The sequence below is a fragment of the Meriones unguiculatus genome, chromosome 2 (assembly GCF_030254825.1).
Source record: "Meriones unguiculatus strain TT.TT164.6M chromosome 2, Bangor_MerUng_6.1, whole genome shotgun sequence".
Lineage (NCBI taxonomy): Eukaryota > Metazoa > Chordata > Mammalia > Rodentia > Muridae > Meriones > Meriones unguiculatus.
In genome coordinates, this window is record NC_083350.1 from 82989342 (window position 1) to 83011357 (window position 22016).

The window sequence follows — 22016 nt, forward strand, 5'->3', positions numbered from 1 at the left end:
TTCAATCAGAATGAGTGACTTCCCTGCAGAAATTAATATCTATAAAGCAATCATAAGAGCCTGTCTGGGGAATAGACAGTGGAGCAAAAGGAGCCAATCCAACATCAGGAATCTGACAAAGACTTCTGTCATCTCTACTGACCTCACATTCAGAATCTGCGGGTTTCTACCTGCCCACATTTATAACAGTGAAAAACCCAGGGCTTTCTTAAGTGAACCAAATACCTTGAATGTAATTTTGCCCTGATTTGAATAGTTGTGTTCAACCACACAGCTCCCTTGGCTGATTCTTTCTGTCTATGAAATGGTTGACTGACAGCAGAAAAATGCCTTCTCGTTCCAACATGTTTCTTGTCTGTGTTATCTATGAGTCTGTGACTTGCCCTGACACAAGGCACTAATACAGGGAGAAGTTATCCTGGCCAAAAGGCATGCCTGGAAGCTGCTATTTATTTGTAAATGTCATATTGAGGTTATATACCTTTTGCATTTGAGAGGAACTCGTTAATTCATTATGGACAAGGTACATTAAGCTGTAAAATTATGTTTCATCCAACAAACAAAAATATTGTCATTTCAAAACTTGACCTTTGTCTCAGTTAGTGTTCTATTGTTATTAGGAGACACAGGATTACAGCAACTCATAAAAGAAAGCATTTAATTGGGATTTGCTTATAGTTTCCAAGATGGCAAAAGGTAGGCTAGGTTCCAGAGAACTAGCTGAGATGTAGCTACATCTTAATCCATAGGCAAAAAGAGGGAGTGAGAGAGAGCATGAGAGGAGAGAGAGAGAGAGAGAGAGAGAGAGAGAGAGAGAGAGAGAGAGAGAGAGACTGAGCTTTTGAAATCTCAAAGCCTGCTCACAGTGAGTGACATACTTCCTCCAAGGCCACACCTAATCTTTCTAATCCTTTCAAAGCGTTCCAATTCCTCAGACCGAGCACTTAGATATAAGAACCTATGGGGGCATTCTTCTTCAAACCACCACAGCTTCTTTAGTAGTTAAATGCTCTTTATCTAAGCGAATGGGTTATTTCTTTAAAAAAATGAAAAAGAAAATTGATAATGACATCAATCCATGTTCTTTGGTTCATTTACATCTTTAATGTGAATAATTACCATGTATTTAACCCTAACATAATTCAGGTACTTTAGACATATTTGTATATTGATTTTCTCTGGTCTGTTTATTCTGACAACACTTACTAGAAGGTTTCTATATATTAAAGAATATGCCTCTTTCTCCTGCAGGCCTTTGTGTGAGATTCTCAAGAACATCTGAATATGCTTTGCACTGTAATGATTGTCCAGTTCAGTAAAAATTTCTTGGCCCAGGTCAGTCCTCTGAATCAGAAGCTGTACACTTCAGTAAGTTTGCCAGGTGATGCACACCAGAGAGAGATCTGGCAGTAACCCAGAGATTTCTGTCTAAGAGAACCAACTCATACTTAAAAGTGTAAATTTCCAATATCATATTGGAGAAATTTATCTTATTAATAATTTACTGGCACAGTTGGCTGGGTTTTATTAGATATATGATTAGCATAATGAATACATATGTTCCCTGTGCAAAGTCTGAAAATGGTAGAACATCACATCCCTGCGTAGGTGTCCTGAGAAAACTGCATTACTGTAGATTTATATCAGAGGAGGGTTTTCTGTCTCACTGGACCTGGAGACAAGGGCTCAGCAGTATCTGGATCCTACACTGTTAAATATGGCCCCTGTGTGCACTGACAGCAGTACGTGCTAGCAGTAGTCCAGTATTTTGATGATATTGTTACCCTGCCATTGAAACCAAGACACCAAGAAACTGAACATTCTCCTGGGAATCTCATGCTTGAAGAAGAGAAAGGCGAGGAGAAACGACTTCTAGAAAGAGATTTTACACAGTACTGACACCTTGTCAGACCACCTTGCTGTAAAGACTAGAGTCCAGGCAAGGATGGGGTCACCTCACCTAGACCAGGCTGCTTAGATGTGCATATTGCTTGTTCTCTGTTTTAACTCCAGGACCAGAATGTGGACTTGAAGTGGTCACTGGATCTCTTTATTCCTCTTCCCAAAGCCATCACAGTGAACAAACCCCCATTTTTGCTTTTTCTTTTCTATTAATTTGGCTCTATCATTTAACATTCCCAGGGTAGTTTTCTAAACTTAATGGCTTCTTGGAATGTAGATAGTGACCCCAAATTCAGAATCAGTAGAGAATTCTGGAAATCTTGGTCTATTATTAATTAATAATCAAGTATTTTTTTTGGAAAATGTTCAAAAAGTCAGGAGTTATATAACTAATAAAAAAATTCAGACATCAGCTCTCAGATAGCCCAGAACCCACCGCCCCTGCCATATGGCAAGTGTGGTAATTCTCAGCCTCCGTGTCTATTACAATTCTATTACAATATGTTAAATATGGTTCTTTGTGTATATTGATAGCAACGCTTGATAGTAGCACTCCACGAGCTTGGTAATATTATTGCCCTGTAATTATAATAGCCTCTGGCCAGAAACAATTCTCATATAATTAGATTGTGGTGAGCATACAATGTGAAGAACCAGAAAGGAATTTGTGTAGTTCCAGAAGGCTGGAGCTACATTTCAAACAAACAAACAAACAAAAAAATTTGACAAGAAGTGTCTAATATTCAAACCACACATAGCATAATCTCTGAGTAAAAAAAAAAAAAAAAAAAACTGTGACTGTGGAAACATTAAGAGTAATGGTGAAAGTTTGTGACAAAAAGAGGTTAGGGAGCCATCCCCAGTATGGGGAGGTCACTGATTTTGGAAGTACAGAGATGAGCATTGAAATTGGAGGAGCAAGGTTTGCAAGCAGGAAGGATACCCATTAGTCTTGTGTGTGTCTCTTAGGATCATAAATCAGCTGATGGAAGGAGCAAAGCGGGGGACGCAGAACATGTCCATGGAGGAGCAGATAAAGGACGGCTGGCATGGGCACATCTTCTCAGCACACAGAAGTCCAGACATGAGCACCGTCAGCAAACCAACAAATGACAGAAGGAGGGGAGGAGGGAAGGAGGGAAGGAGGGAAGGAGGGTCTTTACTCTCTGTAGATGAACACTCAAAAGAGAATCAAGACAGCCAGGAAGGGCCCTGGAGCAGCTGCCCTTTATCTAGCCTTGTTTTAGAAGCCACTCCTGTGAGAACTGGCTTCCTGCCTACTTGCCAATGTATAAGCTGCCTCCTCCCTCCAGAGTTCTCAGACACTTCCTTTTGCTTGTGCTTTTATAAACAAGAAAGGTGGTCACCAAGCTGGAGAAAATACAGCAACAAACATAACAAACGTAACAGAAATAAAGTGACTGTGGAGGAGACTCAGCTAATTCATGATTTGGGAAAATTTGTGCAGTGTAGAGAAGATGAGCATCCGTAAAACAATAAATAATACAAAAAAAAAAGATGATTAAGAGAATAGAAAAATAGACCTCACATTTTCTAAAAGTAAAGAAAAACACAATGAATGAAGGGTGGGAGAAGATTACCCAGTGCCTCTAAGAGAAACAGGAAAAATCATTGAAAACACAGAGAAGTAGTTTCAGATTAAAAAAGCTCACAAATCATTTATGCAGTGACTATATTACTATTATGTTCATGATTACACCTTCTGTCAAATTTTCCAAAACTTTCAGAACATCAAAGAGATTGTTACACCAGAAGTTGACAATGAAACTACAGGGCACCAACAAAACAACACAGATGGCTTTCATCACCTGCTCAACAGTTTTAAGTGCTAAAAGGTGTCAGAATGAGGTCTTCAAAGTTTTAAGTGAAATGTTTTTCTCCCTTAGAATTCTAAAGATGTTAAGTCATTTTTTTTAAAAGTATGCATTTTTCGGGACTTCCAAAATATCAGGCACCAGAAGGGTGTTTTCTGCTACCATTTCTTTCTTTATAAAATAATTTATGGAACTGAGGGGATGGTCTACTGCTTAAGAACACTCACAACTCCTGCAGAGGACTTGGGTTTGGTTCCCAGTGCACATTTTAGGTGGCTCTCAACCAATGCAACTCTAGTTCCAGAGAATCCAATACCCTCTTCTATGCTCCACTGGCTCCTGCACGCATGTGGTGCACAAACACCCACACACATAAAAATAAGTAAGTATTTTCAAAAACAATTGTTACTGCTATTTAAATAATAAACAGTTTAAAATATTTACTATTGCATTGTGAGGGTTGGCACATGTGTGTCATGATGCACATGTGGAGGTCAGAGGACAACATTCATGAATGGATTCTTTTGGTGGATTCCAGAGACTGAAGTTTGCCCAGCTAGCGTGTTCACTGGCTGAGCCATCTCACTGGCCCTCTGCTACGACCTCTTAGAACATGTTGAAGACGTCTTATGTCACAATGATTCTACACTGATCTAAGAGAGAGGAAAACGAGATCTAAGGACAGATGACCCCACAGGAAGCAGCCATAGGGTGAAATGAGACCCCATGCTGCAGGTTAATAGACAGCTTGGAAAAAAGAAAGAGAGAGATGGATTTAGTGCTACCCTCATGATGTGAAAAGATGTTAGTGGGCAACAAACAATGTAAGGGAGACACCTGGAACTACTGTAGATAGTACTCTGGTTGGTTCTGCAGTCAACACTGTTAAGTTGTCATTTATGTAAACAAAACAGTTAATAATCTTCAACTTCAATATGCAACCTAAAGAGATAGTTCGCTAACCACATATTATTAAAACTCTTAGTGGTATGTGAATCTAGACATTTTCTTAATTACTATTACAGAATTCCCCATTGTAACCTCACAAGTCCTCAAATAAATTCCGTGTCACATAAATTACATGTAAAGTATAAAACTTATTGATAAAGAACAATAAAAAGCCATCAAACTTGACAATGTAATATATTAGTACAGATGCTTGAAAGTGTGGAAGAATACTGAATTTATGTTTGTAAATAAATGTTTATTGTTCATTGAAAAACAATTAACAAAGATACTAACACAAAGACAAAAGTGTGCAAGATAAATGTGTAAACAGGTTGAATTATAGCACATAAGTGCTAATAATATGATTTTAAGTATTGAGCTAAAGGCTAGCATAAATTTTTAAATAGATCTGTCAGAAGGCGGCAGAAGTCAGAATGGCTTCCTTTGACAACCATCAAAGAGAAGTTGGTCTGGATGGAGAGCCGGGGTAAGAGAGACTGCTGTGTTGTTTTAAGTCCTTTGTTACCACTTCATAGTTTAAACATGTACATGCATTACTTTATGAAAAATGCTTATGAGAAAAGTAAACCCAGTGTTTAAACAATTAACATTATTGAAGAGATTTTTCAGGAAATTCAGAGACAGGAGATTATAAAAATTACAAGGATGTAATAGCTGATAGGGAAGGTCCTCCTCCCCTTCCATCTGACCCTAGCTTATCAGGTCTCATCAGGACTGGCTACAGTGTCTTCCTCTGTGGCCTGGTAAGGCTGGGAGGTGATCAAAGAGCCAGCCATTGAGTTCATGACAGAGACAGTCCCTGTTCCCCTTACTAGAGAACCCGCTTGGAGACGGAGCTGCCATGGCTACTTAGCCTCTGTGTGGGGGTTTAGGTCATCTTCATTAATGGTTCTTTTTGGAGTATCAGTCTCAGAAAAGACCCTTGTTCCCAGATTTATTTTTGGTTCTGTTGCTCTCCTTGAGTTGCTCCTGTACCCTCCAGGTCTTTCTCTCTCCCTTTTCTTTCATAAGATTCCCTGCACTCTGCCCAAAGTTTGGCTATGAGTCTCAGCATCATCTTTGATACCCTGCTGGTCTTTCAGAGGTCCTCTATGGTAGGCTCCTGTCTGTTCCATGTTTTCTCCTCTTCTGATGTCTATCTTGTTCCAGCAATTGTTCTTGACCAACTGAGCCACCTCTGAGCTGCACCACAAATAAATTATAATGTTGATAATGCTACTTTAGTTCCATAGACTTATCAGGACCGAGCACATCCTCTACTATAGTCTTGAAAGTCCATGGAACTAAAGTAGCATTATCAACATTATAATTTATTTGTGGTCCTGATAAGTCTTGATGTGATGGGATGGGTAGGTGGGGGGGTGGTTTCTGAGGGGACAGGGAAGGAGGATACCAGGAAGAGGGAAGAAGTGTTCAACACCAGCTTTCTGTGCTTACTGGAGAGCTGTTCTGCTGGTCCTGCTTCCCAGACGGTCTCCTGGGAATATCTGTGTATCAATAGCTTTCCTTTCCCCTGTTCACAGAGGATGAGGGTACACAAGTCAGTCTCAGAAAGTCCTTGACTCTCTGCTGAGAAATCACTCATGACTGACCCTATGGATGTTTTTGTTGTTGTTGTTGTTGTTTGTGTTTTAAAGTAAAGAACTACGGAATAGCTGCTTAAAATGGTACTGCTCACCTTGGTCAGCTGTGTCTATCCTCACTGTGTGCCTCACAGAACATGTGCTCTCTGGAAAGCTGTTTTATGTTTACATTTTTCTTAAGGTCTTCTGGAAATTTATCATCATTTTTCAGTTATTTGAATAAGCCTAAGGTGTCAGTGATAAGACCATGTTTATATCCCAAAGGCAACCAGAATTTCTCAGAAAGTGAGTAAAACACACATTGGGAGCTTTAGCTGGATGTCTGAGAGGCATGTGCTTCTTATGTGTGCCTTCTAGGAGGTTGACTAAGAAATACTCCGGCTGTAAACTCTCTGGCTCCTGTCTCTCTTTTAAATAACATAGGAAGGGCTACGTGGAGTTTGTAGCTTTAATGGGATGAGAGGTTGGTAATGTAAATACATGCTTGGGAAAGGATTTTAGCAGTGACACATGGTTATTTTCATTATATTTTGTGTCCTGATCTTGCCTTCTTTCCTCTCTATCACCACTTTAGGCAGATGATTTCAACAGGAGACTTCAGGGAAAGGGATGTTGTTGTCTGCTCTCTTTAGGGCTCATTGTTCTGGGGCTGATTTCTATGGGTTCAGAAACAGACATTATTCAGGCATCAGGATGGAGGCAGAGAGAAAAAGACAAAGACTCTGAAGGCAAAAAGGTACCAGGAGGTCAGGGATATAAATGGATGCTGAAGAAAGAGTCTTGGTTTCCTAGAGCTTTGGGGGGTTCTTTAAAGGACTTCTGCTGTCAAAGAAGTAGGAGGTTAACCCAAACTTTTAGGCAGAATATAAAGATTTTTACAGATCCCTTTTTATTGAAATTAGACTATATGGGATTCAGGTAAAAGAAAAAAGCTAGACTGAGACTATTCTATCAAGCTATTATACAGATCACTGTTGCTTGAATCAGGAAGATGATGGTGAAAGGAATGAGAAGTTATTCAATTCTGGATCTTTTTGAAGATATTGTCAATGGGTCACCCTGATTATTTGAGTATTGTGGTGTAAGTGTAAGACAAAAGCCCAACATAGACATAATTCTAGCACTATGGATGGAAAAACAGAAGTGTCTATGTAAATTCCAGACCACATTGGGCTACATAGCAAGCCCTTTTCTCAAAGCATGAGACACAGAGAGAGATAGAGACACAGACACAGACAGAGATGCAGAGAAAGACAGAGACACAAAAAGAGACACACTGAGATAGAGATAAATACACAGACATTGAGACAGAGAAAGAAGGAAAGGGAGAGAGAGAGATAGAAAAAGAGAGAAGAGAGAAAAGGAGGAAGAAGGAAGGGAATGGAAAAAAGAGAAGAAAGAAGAGGGTAGAGGAGAAGAGAGGAGAGAATAATTCAAAGGTCATGACCTGAGTTAGTAAAATAATGAAGTTGTAATTTTCTGTTCTGAAAATTTAGAAGGCTGGTGGAGAGAACAAGAGTTAAGTATAACACATAGAAATTTTGAGAAATCTCATATACATAAAGAAATATTATGTGCATTCAATAAATAAAATCACATTTTAAAATATCATTTCTTAAATTGAGTTAATAAAGATTAATTCATGGATAAACCTAGAACCTCTGCTCAGATGTAGCCCATGGCAGCTCAGTATCCAAGTAAGTACCCTAATAAGGGGAACAGGGACTGTCTCTGACATTAACTCGGTGGCTGGCTCTTTGACCGCCTCCCCTGGATGGGAGAGCAGCCTTGCCAAGCCACAGAAGAGGACAATGCAGCCAGTTCTGATGAGGCTGGATAAGCTAGGGTCAGATGGAAGGGGAGGAGGACCTCCCCTATCTGTGGACTTGGAGAGGGGCATAAGAGGAAATGAGGGAGGAAGGGTGGAATTGGGAGGGGAGAGAGAAGGGGGCTACAGCTGGGATACAAAGTGAATAAACTGTAATTAATATAAAAAATAAAAATTTAATTAAAAAGAAATTTATAAGCAGATAATAATGTTGGATCTCACATAGAAAGATGCTGTAACATATCTGCCTTGTTTTTGTTAAATAACAATCAATAAAATTTCTTAAAAGAACCTCCAAATGAAGCATAGAATCTTCTACCCTTGTTCTGCAAATTAGCACCATTGAAACTCAAAGGTCCTTGGTATTGTTACAGTACAGCATGCCATGTCAAAATACATTGGGTTTTTTTTTCTTCACAAAACACAGTTTATACTTGATTTGCCCTTAAGCTTTAAGATATGTATTCCTCCCCAAAGCCACCTGTAATGTCAAATTAGATAAGTCTTAACAGTTTGACTGTATTCAGGTGTGCTGGCAAGCACAAACAAAAAGAAAATTCTTGGATTACTTCCAAATGTTACTTGTTCTTTGTCTCTGCAAGTCGAATGAACTATTAAGAAATAACAAAGAATTAATCTATTCATTTTTCTCTTTCCTGTAGTTTGAAAAGGGCCTTCTTTGTACTGTTCTCGGAAAATCTGTAGTAAAGACAGTGTCTGGGAGATGTGCTGTAGCGCTGGGCTCTGATAATTTTCCACTGCAGCCTTCTCGTGTCCTTGATCCCCGGACTATTCCTCACCAGCTCCTCTTGCAAAGGACCTTATCGAGTAGCTCATCTCCCTTACCACTCTTAAAAAGCTCCTGACTTCCCACAGACCCAGATGGTAAGAGCAACCCTCTGATTTCTCAAGCCACCATCCTTTGGCTGGCCCTTCCTCATAAAGTTTCAAAAGACTTTCTGCTCTCTTGCCCCAAATTAAACACTCTCTCCTGGCTTTTGAATATGGTTGGAAATTTCCAAACACAAGTGCATGGTCGCAGACATGTGAAGTGAAGTTATCTGGTGTCCTGTGAAATTCCACTACTCCTGCTCCATGGCTTTTCCTTCTGCTGGCTGGAGGCGACATATGGAGGTAGATGGAGAGATGTGTTCTTCCAAGGAGAAGGTAGAATCTGCTTCACTATGGCAGGTAGGCAGGAAGCAGTGAATAACTCAAGTAATTTGATGCACAGAAAATTCAAGGGCAGGTAATTATAATAGGTAGATAAAAGATGGAGTCCATCTGGCCTTGGACAGCAAAAGCTCACCAGGTGGATAGGAACATAATGACTTAAAGCAAAGTGAACTAACTTAGGGTTCTGCTTCCTGGGTTACAAAGTCCTTTGGTTTCCTAAGATTTATTTTATTTTCCCTTATGACAGTGTGGGTGTGTCTCTGTGTATGTGAGGACACGTGCCCACAGAGGCCAGAGGAGCAGGACTCCAAGGACATGGGGTCACAGGAGGTTGAGAGACTTTCAAAGTGGATACTGGAAACACCCCTGGATCTCTGCAAAAGCAGCAAGTGCTCCTAAAACGTCATGCCGTCTCTAACCCAGACTGCAATATTCTTTGTCATAAATATTCCTTTAGCACCAGTACTTAATCTGTTTTACAGAGTACGTCTGGGCAGTACAATGTGAAGCCATCAGGATGATTTCCAAGTTAGAATGACAGAGTCATCATAGCGGGGCCTTAACTGTCAACCTTAGGGGATGTGAATGGAAAAGGGGTGTGAAGTGGGTGGTAGTTATTCCTCTATAGGACATAGTGAATGGGATGTGGTAACCATGAATACAGCATGTTCTCTGTGCTGATGGAGCTCCCAGGGAGATCTTTATCTGGCACAGGAATGTATAGAAATATAACTTACACACTTGGAAACTAAATGTGATCTCCAAGTGATAGCAAGCAAAAAAGAGTTTAAGGACAGCACGTGACAAAAACAGGGTGCAGGCATCATTGTAACTCCAGCATCTAGCACTGTGCCTGGTACCTGGTAGGCTCTCAGAAGAAGATACGGCTGAGTGATTTGCAAACTGTTCCCCAACGGGCAATGCTCCCTTCCCTGGCTATTGAGATAGACTGTTGGCAACTGTCTGGGAAAGATGAATGACAGAGAAAGCAGAGCAGGAGAAGTGTGTGAGATAATGTCTAGCTGAGGATTGCAACAGTGTGCTCTGCTTTGTAGTCATCCAACAGGGCAAAAGGGAAGCAAAGTGGGTAAATCATCATTAATGAGGTCTGTCCTCTTCCTCAAGGCCAGGGTGGCTTTGTTTTTCTTTGGTTTGTGTTTTAATGAGTAAGCATTTGTCAAATTTATCATGCACCACAAAGCATTCCACCCTTTCTATTAATTTATCCCAGAGGAAATTCTCGGGAGGTTTCTGCAGCTTCCCGATGAGCTACAGGGCACACAGTGCTTACAGAACCTTCAGTGTGGAGTCTGCACAGATGAAAAGTGACCCCTAAGACAGTTTCATGGGTGGATTATAAAATGACTCCTGAATTGGGGATTAAAATCAAGGGAAGTTTGCAGTACTTATGTTCTCCTTAAACCACTTAATTGATTTGTTTCGACATGTTTTTGTCTTACTGGTCTTTTGCTTGTATATAGTATAGTTTCCTGATGTTTTTATGGGTTTGTTTGTGAGTGCGTGTGTGTGTCTTTGCATATTTCCTGTATTTTTTCTTTTTATTCTTTTTTTTCTTGTTTATCTTCTAAAGAGAAAGCAAAAAGGGACTCAGGGTTCATTGCTTGGGTAGGTAATGAGAATCTGGGAGGATTTGGAGGAGAGGAACCATATTCAGAATATTTTGTATAAAAATTTATTTTCAATAAAAATATAAATTACAAAAAGAATATTTATACCAACCTCCTCTGTTGATGCCAATGTATTCGGAGTCATCTTCTTATTCAGTTCTTCCTTTCCATGAATGAATAAATTCCTTTCCCTATTTTAGTTGTCAAAATAAGTTGAAGCCAATTTTCTTTTACTTGAAGCCACAAAAAAGAAAAGAAAAGATAGACAAAGAAGAAAGATTTTTTTCCCAACTCCCTAAAACATTAATGTATCTGGAGCTGCAGGGCTGTGAGTCACTGGATGTAGTCTACAAAGTCTGCAGACTTAACTGCAAAAGCTTTATGAGACACATGTCGACTTCAGCTCTCAAGAGTTCCTAAGAGTACAGACGTCACTGCAGAGTGCAGGAGTCACAAAATGAAAACCCACTAAGAGCAAGGGCACGTAGCAACACTTTGAAGAACAAAGCGAAATCACTTAGGTCTTCCTGCAAAGTGGTTTTTATATTTATTACACACAGAATGAGTTATAGACTCTTGAGAAAATCAGGCTAAGTTGTGTTCTCAGAGAGGGAACAGGATCTCTTTTGGGAAAGATGGCAGGCAAAGAGAGCTCTTCTGGTGTGAAAGGCTGTGTATTTCGCAGACCCTTGAACTACTCACTCTCTGCTTTCACCACTAGTTTGCTGGGGTTACAACCATGTGCCACTATGCCTGGGTTATGCTGTGCGATGTGTGGATGCTAAGCAAGAACTCTACCAAACAGAGCCACAGCTTCAGCCTAATTCTGTAGCACGGTTTATGCTATGCCCTTCAAATGACTTGGAAAGTGTGCAGTGGAGAGAAATTTTCTGCCATTCTCAATTCATGGAACATTCCCTGGGGAGTATACGTCCTCTTTATGTGTTTTTCAGAGGAAAACAAAAGCATACCAAAATAAAACTTTAAATTCAAGTAAAAGAGGGATAAACGTAGAGAAGCAAATTCTGGTCACAAACCGCCAGACCCATAATTTTACACTCCGCAACCATCTACATAAGCAAAATCATGAAGTGTAAACACTGTTGATAAAGGGCTACCACAGTGTTTAGTAGCCTTAGGGAGAAAAGACCACGTAAATACTCTTTTATTTTTTTCCTCTTTCTCCAAAGAAATGTTCTCTGAAGTTTAAGGAAAAATGTATTATTTTTAAAGAAATTAAGCAACAGTTCTCTAATTTTTCACTGAATATAATTATTATAAATAAAGACAAGAATTTAAGAAAATAAAGATGTTTTGGAATCAACAGCATCCATAATTCCCAGCAAAGACTTTAGTTTGAGTAACTAAGATTTTAAAAAATAATCAGCAACTACACTGTATACTGACTCACTACTGAAGAGCAAGCAAATGCACGGTTCACTACTGAGCATGCCTACCAGTTCTCAGAATGGCTCTGGGTTGTGTATTTGTGCCCAAAGCCATAAATCGTTATTATCAGATTATATAGAAATAGATCTTCCTTTAGAAAAAGAGGAAACAGTTAAGGCATGTTCCCGTTGAAAGGTCCCACAGCAGGCACATCCAACACCAGTTCCTACACCATTACAAGAGAAGTAAGGAACATTTCCGTGAGCATTCACTCCCTCAGAGGCTACTGGCCAGCATCTCTCCAGACATTTCATCCTCTTTATCCACTTGCCAAGTTCATCTTTCATCCTTTAAAGCATCTACCATAGATAGATAATAATAATTTTCTTCCTCTGTGTGTTTCTCAGCTTCTCTTTCCATTCCAGTCATTCCCTTTTCCAATACACTCCGTTTTCAGGCTTTGCAAGAGATGTCTTCAGCTTGATGCTAATCTTGTTGAAGTTAGGTTGGCAGGGTCACAGTAGTACTTAAGAGATTTGTGGCATAAGGGCCATTTAGAACAATAGACATTCATACTCCTTTATCATTTTTTTTTTTACTGTGGCATTTAAATAGTTGTGAACAAAGTTTTTCAAAGTATTTAAAAATGAGAAAAAGTTAAAAGAGATTGTAATCTGTACACTGAGCTTAAGGAATAAGCTTAGAGCTTATACTAGAATCGTGTCAATATTTAAAAAAAAGGAAAAGCAAATGCTCTCCCCTCTATCTTTTCAATTCCCCTCAATGCCTAAATGAATCAGATGCTGTGTCTATTATCCTGCCTTTGTTTACCTGTCAACTTCTTTGCCTTGTTTTTGTTGTCAGCTCCAGAGAGCTCCAGCTATTGTTGTGACGGTCACTATTGGAGTCACTAAATATAATGAACAATTTCCCATCTCCACTTATATGCACACTGCTAAGAAAATTAATTCCAGATTTGGAAATAGACAAGAGGAATTGATTTTTCTCCTAGTAGTTTTGTCTGTTCACTTGGTTATGGGATAAATCTACAAGACTATACACATGCATTTCATTTTTACTGATCAGGCTATTTTGCCACCTATTAGGGGTAGAAATAAAAGTAATGTCAAGGCAAAAAATTTGGCTAAGAAAAATGTAAATGACCCTTGCATCCTACAATAAAAACCAATAAGAATATATGTAGCTGATTTTTATCAAATATAACAGACAATCCCAACCTTTATTGTCTTATACAATATTATCTGGTTTTCTACTTATTAACAAATTCATTATGCCTTTGACTTAATCTCTGAACCATGAATTGTCCACTAAACAGTCTAAATAGCATGTTGTTTTTCATTTTAATAAGTTGATAAATTGTTTGGTCTTATAGTTTTTATGAAAGTCACATGTTTAATATTTAATTTCTTAAATATCGTATATTTGGATCACACCACTCCTGTCTTGTTATGGGGGGGACTCTTAAATTTCTTTCTATGATACCCCTTCTTCAAGTCTTTCTCTTGGCCCTCTTGTTCTTGTTCTTTTTTTTTATTTCAGTTTATTTACTTTACCACGCAAAGGTGCCCTCTCCCTCCTTGCCTCCAATCCTCCCCTCCTTTACTTCCTCCTTCCCTTCTCCTCTTCCACCCAGAAAAGGGGACTCCTCCACTAACCCTTAAAGCACACCAAATCACACCAGGAGTGAGTACATCCTCATCCCCAGAGAGCAAGCAAGTCAGCCCTGCTAGGAGGAAGTGATCCAAACCCAGGCAACAGAGTCCATGTTAGAAACAACCCCCCCCCCGCCACTAGCCAGGCAACACACATGAAGACCACACTGCCCACTGGCCACATATGTGCAGGGGGCCTCTTGGCCCTCTGTTTAAATTTTATTTGCTACATCCTTCACTTTCATTCATTATTTATATACTGGAACTCCTTGAAACTTGATTTTTTAACCTTACTCTCCTAGTAAAATTCACCAAATAATTTTATACATTCTCTGGGATTCATCTATATATTGTAACTTAACGATTTATGTTTAGGTTAGTTCTTGTTCTTTGAATATCCACAAATCCACACCAAATATCCATTTGAGTGATTTATGAAACCAAAATTTATTAACACTCAGGATAAACATATATATTATGGCAGAAGACTTTCTTGAGGAACATAGAAACATATCCAAAGTATCTAAATCATCATGGAAGAACATATAACTAGGTAATTGTAAAATTTAGTGACTTTAGTAATAGTACTAAAATTAGCTTCACATTTATAGGGATTAGAATCTTTTTTGGCTATTAGATTTAGTGTCTTCTTCCTCTTGATGACAGTTAGTAAATGCAAAAATCACAACTTCTTTATTTTTCTAATTCTGTAATCCCTGATGACCAATTAATCTCTCCAACGTCTTTAGATAAGGAGTAATATAGGCCTTAAAGTTCCAACTCTTCTTTATATCAATCATACATGTATTTATACTACATACACACACAGGTATATGTACACATATAAAAATATCCTTAAATACATTTATATGTACACATATAAAAATTTCCTTAAATACATTTTTATGTAATTTTTATACTATAGGTCAGCGTGTCCCCTAAATTAGTCAATCATATGACAAGATCATATAATGGTCAACTTCTCAGCTATTCCTGGGATGGCTGAGCCCTGTCTTTTCTCTATAACCATGAAAAACTAATACTTTTGTGGAAGAAAATTATCCAAAAGAAAATGAAGAGATCTAGAGAGGCCGATGTAGTGATATTGAGACGGAAGGCTGATTTCTGAGTGCAGTCTGTCACCTAGATTCTCCTCTGACCCAGCTCCTGCTTTGACTGAATTTGTAGGAGATGAAGTTTTAATAAAAGAACCAATAAATTAACAAAGCACTTTCCCCCCTTATATCTCTCTGAGGCATTATGAAGTTAGGACATGAGGCTCATTGGTACTTTGAGTGACCCTGAGGACGACCACAGAAATGCTGACATTAAGAGCAATGCAGCAGTGGCAGACAGTGAGTGGCAACTGGGTATGTGTCCCCTCCACGTTGGACGTGTATGTCTTGTGACCTGGTTTTTAGAGGCAGGTGTGACCTCAGTCAGGAAAGCAGTGGCAGTTGCTGAAGCAACTGCAGTCAGATTTTTTTGGCAGAAACCATAGCTGCTTTTCTTGGCATCAGTGGCAGTCAGGGTGTTCATTGCAAGAACTCAAAACAAAGGAAGGATAGAATTCAGGCTAGATTTCAACAAGCCTAGGGAAATCCCTCTGGGAACTCCTGGCTCCATCAGTGGTAATTTTGAGAGGAGCAATCCCTTCAACACAGGAGATGGTGGACCTGTGCAAATAGTTACCAGCTGATGCTCATGTGCTCACTGAGGCTGACGTGACTCAGAAAACAAAGGGCACACATAGACCAACCATTGCAGCTGCTACACTTTTTGACTTAAGTCACCGACTGGTGTCTCAGGGATGAAGGCCAAGAAATCTCTACCGTTAACACAGGCTGCTTTGAGCCTCATTCTGCAGAGCTCTTGCCATTGCAGTGACCAATGCCAAGTCCAGTGATTGTGGCAGAATAAGAGTTAGGGAACATGAATGAGAACCGAACACTTTCCCATACCACGCAGGCCATTCTGCTCTGCAGGCTGGCATACGCAAGGCGTCTTTATGAGAAAGGCAGCTGTGGGGGGCTTCTCTGGGCACCAAGTCTCATGCTTTCCACCATGTGACCCTGACCTGCCCACGGCTAATAAGACCAGGGACTGATTTCTGATACAAAGGCAGCCTGTTTAGACACGACTACAGCAGCTTTTCAGTAAGTATGGTGACAAGCTGAACTAATCAGATTCTCTCTTTGGATGAGTCTGAATGCCAGATATCCAGAGGTTTGGCAAAGTAATGTCACAGAGGATGAGCAAGACAAAGAGGAAAAAGGGCAGGAGGGAGAAGTCATATGCTGAATTACAGGCAGCTTTGAAGCAAAAAGGATAATACCAAAGGCAGCTAGTCAGAGCCACAAGGAGTACCAAAATAAGGCAGAGTTCATGGGAGCCACAGCATGTAACACACATAACAATAAATAAATAAGAAATAGTCACACAGGGCTGTACACCTTTAGCCCTGGTACTTGAGAGGCACAGGCAAGTGGTGCTTTGTGATTTTAGAACCAGCCTGGTCTACGTAAGTTCCAGGCCAGCTAGGGTAATAAGACACTGACTCAATACAATAATTAACATAATATATGATACATACTAATGTAAAATCATCTTGTTTTCTGCCATTTTAATTCCAGTAAATATCCTTATATTTAAGCAGTGAGCCAACAATTTTGTCACAACTAGAAAGAGCCTTATGATGCTTCACTTCCCCAGGTATCTTTAAAATACATCTCATAACCTGAGGCAGTTTGAGTGTATCTGCTCGCGATAGCCTGAGACAATACAATGTGCAGAGAAGGCTGAAAAGCAGGTGGTGAAGCCCCATACAGACATATGTAAATACTGTTCTTCTACAATAATAACAAATGCTTGCAGGAGAATAAAAATGAGTCTTTGATAACTCTCCTCCCAATGTATAGTTTTAGTTTCCTCCTCTTTACCTCGCTAGTTGGCTATCCTTTTTGCTAGCCACAGCTTACAGCATATGATTCTTATTAGGGGAGCAGCAGGCACTTAGGATCCAGTAACACCTCAGCTTCATGAGGTGCTGATGGACCAGACAGTGTGCTCACCCTTTGCAGACATTCTCCTGGGAAAAACAGAGGGCTGAAATGCACCCACCACCCACTGTGCTCACAAATTCTCCCGGATACTGAGGACAAATGGTAGGAAGCGAAGGTCGTGCGGCTTCTGAGGAGGCCCTGGAAGAAAATGTCCCCAGTGTTTGCTAAATTTGCATTTAAGAACTGGCCTGTACAGACTTGCCGCTTCTTAGCTCCCCAACATTCTACTTCTTTGAAGTCAAAGTTAATCAAATTCTTAACCAAACATACATGCGTGCCTTAGATAAATAAACAAGTAAAATTTAACAATAGAATCAAAAGGAAAAAAATAAAAAGATCTAGTGGGGCTTTCTCAGTGAAATTGTATTAAATTGTTTTCTATATTGTATTATAAGGTTATAGTAATGAAAACATTAATTTTATTGTAAACTTTCAATTTAAGATTTTAGATTATTATACCAGAATGACATAAAAGTATAAAGTATAAATTTATATAAAGTATAAAAAAGTATAAAGTATAAATTTATTATAAAAATCTGCATCAAAAGTATATTCTAAAAAGTTTTAGATATATCCTGTCTTGTAGAAAGAGGACAGATGTACCCAGAGGTTACTGAGGTATCAACTGAGGGCATCCACTCCATCCTAGGTGCACACAAGAGCTATGTGCATATTGTACATACAAACTGCCTTTTTGCCGTAGGAAAACATCCTCACCTCTGAATGAGAACCCTCATGTTTTCATAGCCAAGTGGCTACCACAAAGGCATGATATCAAAATTTCATGTACCCAATAGAAAACTGATGCAGAATAAATTCTATTTGGACAAAGTAAAGATACAGATGTGTGATGAAAGTTGATCTGTTAAAAACAGAACCCAGAGTCCCAGAAGTCTGCATTCTTAGAACAATTGATCTTTCCTCCAGACCCACGCCATATCTCCAAGTACCTAAAGAACACTTACAACTCCATCAGTCAATATAAAAGTCATTGCTTTTGGGACTAGACACATACTCAAGAATAACTTGTAAGTTACTATATGAGGTATTTCAAATAAATTCAGGTAAGTGAGAAAAGAAATGGATGAATATTGAATAGATAAGAGAAAGTCAGAGGAAAAGCAAAAATTAGATCCAAATGTTACTTTGAATTTATTTTTGATGAATTATTTAAAATAAGTAGATGATTAGCAGAGATTTTTAAACATTTTGCTCTCTGTGTTCCACTTGTTTTGTGCACAAGGAGGACAGCATAAAGGGGAAAACCCAAGCATGAAAATGGTTCAGACTGATGCTCTGCTAAGAGCTCCTAAGAGGCCTGGAGAGAGCACGGACACCAAGTGAGAACCAGCCCAGCAGTGAGCATTTACTCCACACTTGCTCAGTCACTGCCCACATGGCCTTCAGCATCCGCTGTAGACAAAGGGTGATGATCATTTGCACAGGGCTATTTGTCAGCCTTGGCCTCTGCGGAAGCAAGGTGAAATGGAAAGTAATAAATTTTCAGTGTCCGGGCTATGTCTAGATACTACGTTTTGTCAAAACTTTCCTCTTTTAAGCATTTTCTTTTTTGATGACTAAGTATTCAATATTTAAGTTGTTTTTTTAAATCCCTTCTGAACATTCACAGTGAAACGATGATGTGCACAACAGATATTATATGGAAGAGGTTTATTGAATGGAGATGGAGAAAGAGGGAAGGAGAGAGACATGATAGGGGGAAGGAGGGGTGTCCCGATGGAGAAAGGAGAGAAAGATTGTAAGATCAAGAGAGAAGAAGAGCAAGAGAGAGAGGTAAGAGGCAGGGGTCCATTAACAGCCCTGTACAGGTGAATGGCACTTGCCAGGTACATCTACTGGAGGGTGACACATGATGACATCATAGATTACTAGGCAACCGAGAAGCAGGCTGTCTAAATGCTAACACACAGGATGAAATGCTGAGACAGCAAATATGAGACAGCCTTCCTCTGCTGAAAGCAACATATTCTGAAATTACTAGAAACTATTTCCTCTAGACACCATTATTCAGAATAAATAGATAAATTAGAAATAGTTAAGGCACTAATATTTTCAGAGCTTATCAAACACAACTGTATATCAGTGCTTTGATTGTATTAATTATCAAATTGCACTGAGCTATTGTCTCAAAGACAAAGGCAGATTTTCTGTAAAGTATTCTATGTCATAAATTTAGGTTACAGTGTCAGATATCTGATATAATCAGATTATAATGATGGCTTCATTTTGACTCAGAATTTTAGAGGCCTCAGTCTCTTCTCAGATGGCCATGTTGTCAGGTTGAGGCTGAGCCTCATGACAAGAGGAGCACATGGGAGCAAGAAGCTTACTTCTTGGCGGGCAGGGAGTGAAAGAGAGATGAGGATACTGCCACCCTACATCCTCTTTCAGGACACTCTCCCGATGGTCAAAGACTTCTAACTAAGCCCTGCCTCTACTTAACATCTCCCAGCAGCACCAGACTGAGGACCAGGCCTTTAACACAGTGCGTTCCTGATCCACACAGGAAAGCTGTTGAGCTGCGGCTCCGAGGGAAGAAGCTGGGAGCTAGGCCACCGACCATCAAAGCACTTTCTAGAAGGAAATGTTTCTGTACAATTTCCTAGAAGTGAGCTAGTCAGGTCTGCTCCTCAAGAATCAACATTGGGACAAAATTCATAGTTACCTTTAGACAATTAGTCATGCCAGACTTTAAGGTTTTTCCTGGAAATCTTTTTTGGTCAACATGCAGACTATTTAGGCGCAACGACTTAACAAGAACTTGAGTTTTGGGTAGACTTGTTGGGGGTCTACAGCAGCAGTAGCTTTCAGGGTACAGCTTGCCTTGAGCTGTATAAAGTCTTTCAGAACACGGAAGAAGATAAGTCCCACTTAGTCCAATGCTTTCTTTGCTCATTCTGGTTAAGGGTTATCAGTGACTGTTCTGCGGTAGGACTCTCTGTACAACTTCTGAGCATAGTTAATAAAGTGCAAATTGCTGTAATTCCCACTGTTTCTTGATGAATATGTTCTGTAATAACCATGGTGTATCTTTAGTTACTATAAAACCATTAATTGCTATTTCTAAGTTTAAATTTTATGAAGATATTTTTAAAATTGAAGGGAGTGACAATGAGCTAGGTATTCAAAACAAGTATGTTAATACAATATTGTTGTTTTTAATCAAATTTCAATCATTCAATTTTACCAATAAAGACTTGGGAGCTAGATGCTGGGGTGAAAGCCTGCTAGCTCAGAGAGGCAGAAAAAGCACCCAGCTGACCTTCCACCTCCACCCATGTTCCAAAAGAAGACATCCTTCTTCCCCATGCCTTCTCAAAAGACCCCTCCAACTCAATGCTACTCCCTTCTACTTCCTGTCCTCCTGACTTCCTCCTACTCTATATGTTGTTTTTTTTTTTCCTAAGTTTACTCCCTGTCAACTGGTCACTTGCTCCACCTCTTGACCTATGGTTGACGTTATTTAATCCTGTTCAAGCAGATAGCTCTTGAATTAAAGGTGTGTGGTAGGGCTGAACCACATCACAACTACAAACATGTTTTTCCGGTAAACAATACAATCTTGGGGTTCGCAGCATGATCAAATATCCTGAAACACAATATTGTTTTTAAAACAGAAATTGGCATAAAAATTTATAATTCATAAAATTCATAAAGAACAAAACATCATGATCTTAACTAAAAACAGGCTGCTGTTATTCTACAATTCAGTATCATTGCACAACTGTAACAGTCATGCCCACTCAGCAGCATCCGCTCTAGTTTATTAGGATTGATATTGGCAAGTAAACCCATTGGCATTACAAGGCCTTTCAGAGTAATGCTTTGTTGATGTACTAACTTTTTCTACTTGGTTGAAATATGGAGAATATTTTGATAACTTTAAAATATATACACAAATCCTTCCTCTGGGCTTAGTTTCCATCATGGCTGAGCAGGACAATGCATATTATTAGTGACATTTGTTTCCTGAAGCTTGGGGAAGAAGTTAGTGAATGTTGAGCCAGGGCTTTCATGCTAGCTGAGATTATCACATCATAATTCTGTAGTTAGAGTTGGTGGAGAAGATTTCTTTCATATTATATCTGAGGTTCTGGCTCTCTAGTGGTCTAACCAAGTAAGCAGCATTTTCCAGTATCCAGTTTCTCTGTAAGTAAGTGAGACTGCATAGTAACCATCCTGGCATCCTTGAATGCAACTGGACCATCCGTAAGCTACTCATTTTTCCCTGAAACAAGTCCTTTAGGTTTGATGCATTTGTGTGTGTGTGCTCCAGAATATAAAAAAGATCTCGAAGTATTCAGTGCAATCAGGGGCAGGCCAAGTTATATGTAGAGGGTCGAGTTCCTCGGTATCCCCTCTAGACTGTCTGCTGCCTATTCCCTATGAAGAGCTATGCTGTTCTGATTTGTCAATGTGAAGCTGTTTATTTCCATAACTGCTATATAATTTAGAATTTCCCCATTCTTCCAAAGGTTCTTAAATGATTTCTCCCATTAGAAATAATGCTTCTTGAGTGTTTGACCCACTGGTGTTTCTTTCTTCATCTTCTTTCTTTTCCCTCTTCAACTCTAGAAGGTCTTGCACTGTTCTTCACAAAGCCAGCACTCTGAAAGTTAAAAGCTGCAACATGAAAACGTCTCATTGCAGCTTCCTACAGGGCAATACAGATTAAAGTGCATTCGTTCACACATCTACCTGGGATTTGTCTTAAATGCCAAGGATCTACTCAGTTATTCTTTGTCACCACTTTGGTGATATTTGCTACTTCAAAAATAATAGTTTGAGATGTAAGACTGTATAACACAGATAACATGAAAAATAGAGCAATTCTAAAGGCTACAATTAAACGTTGGCTTAGTGGCTGCAACAGTGATTCAAATGGCAATTCCCTTGTATCCCATTCATAATTGAGGAATGATCTGGTATCATTAACTGTGTCAGGGGGTC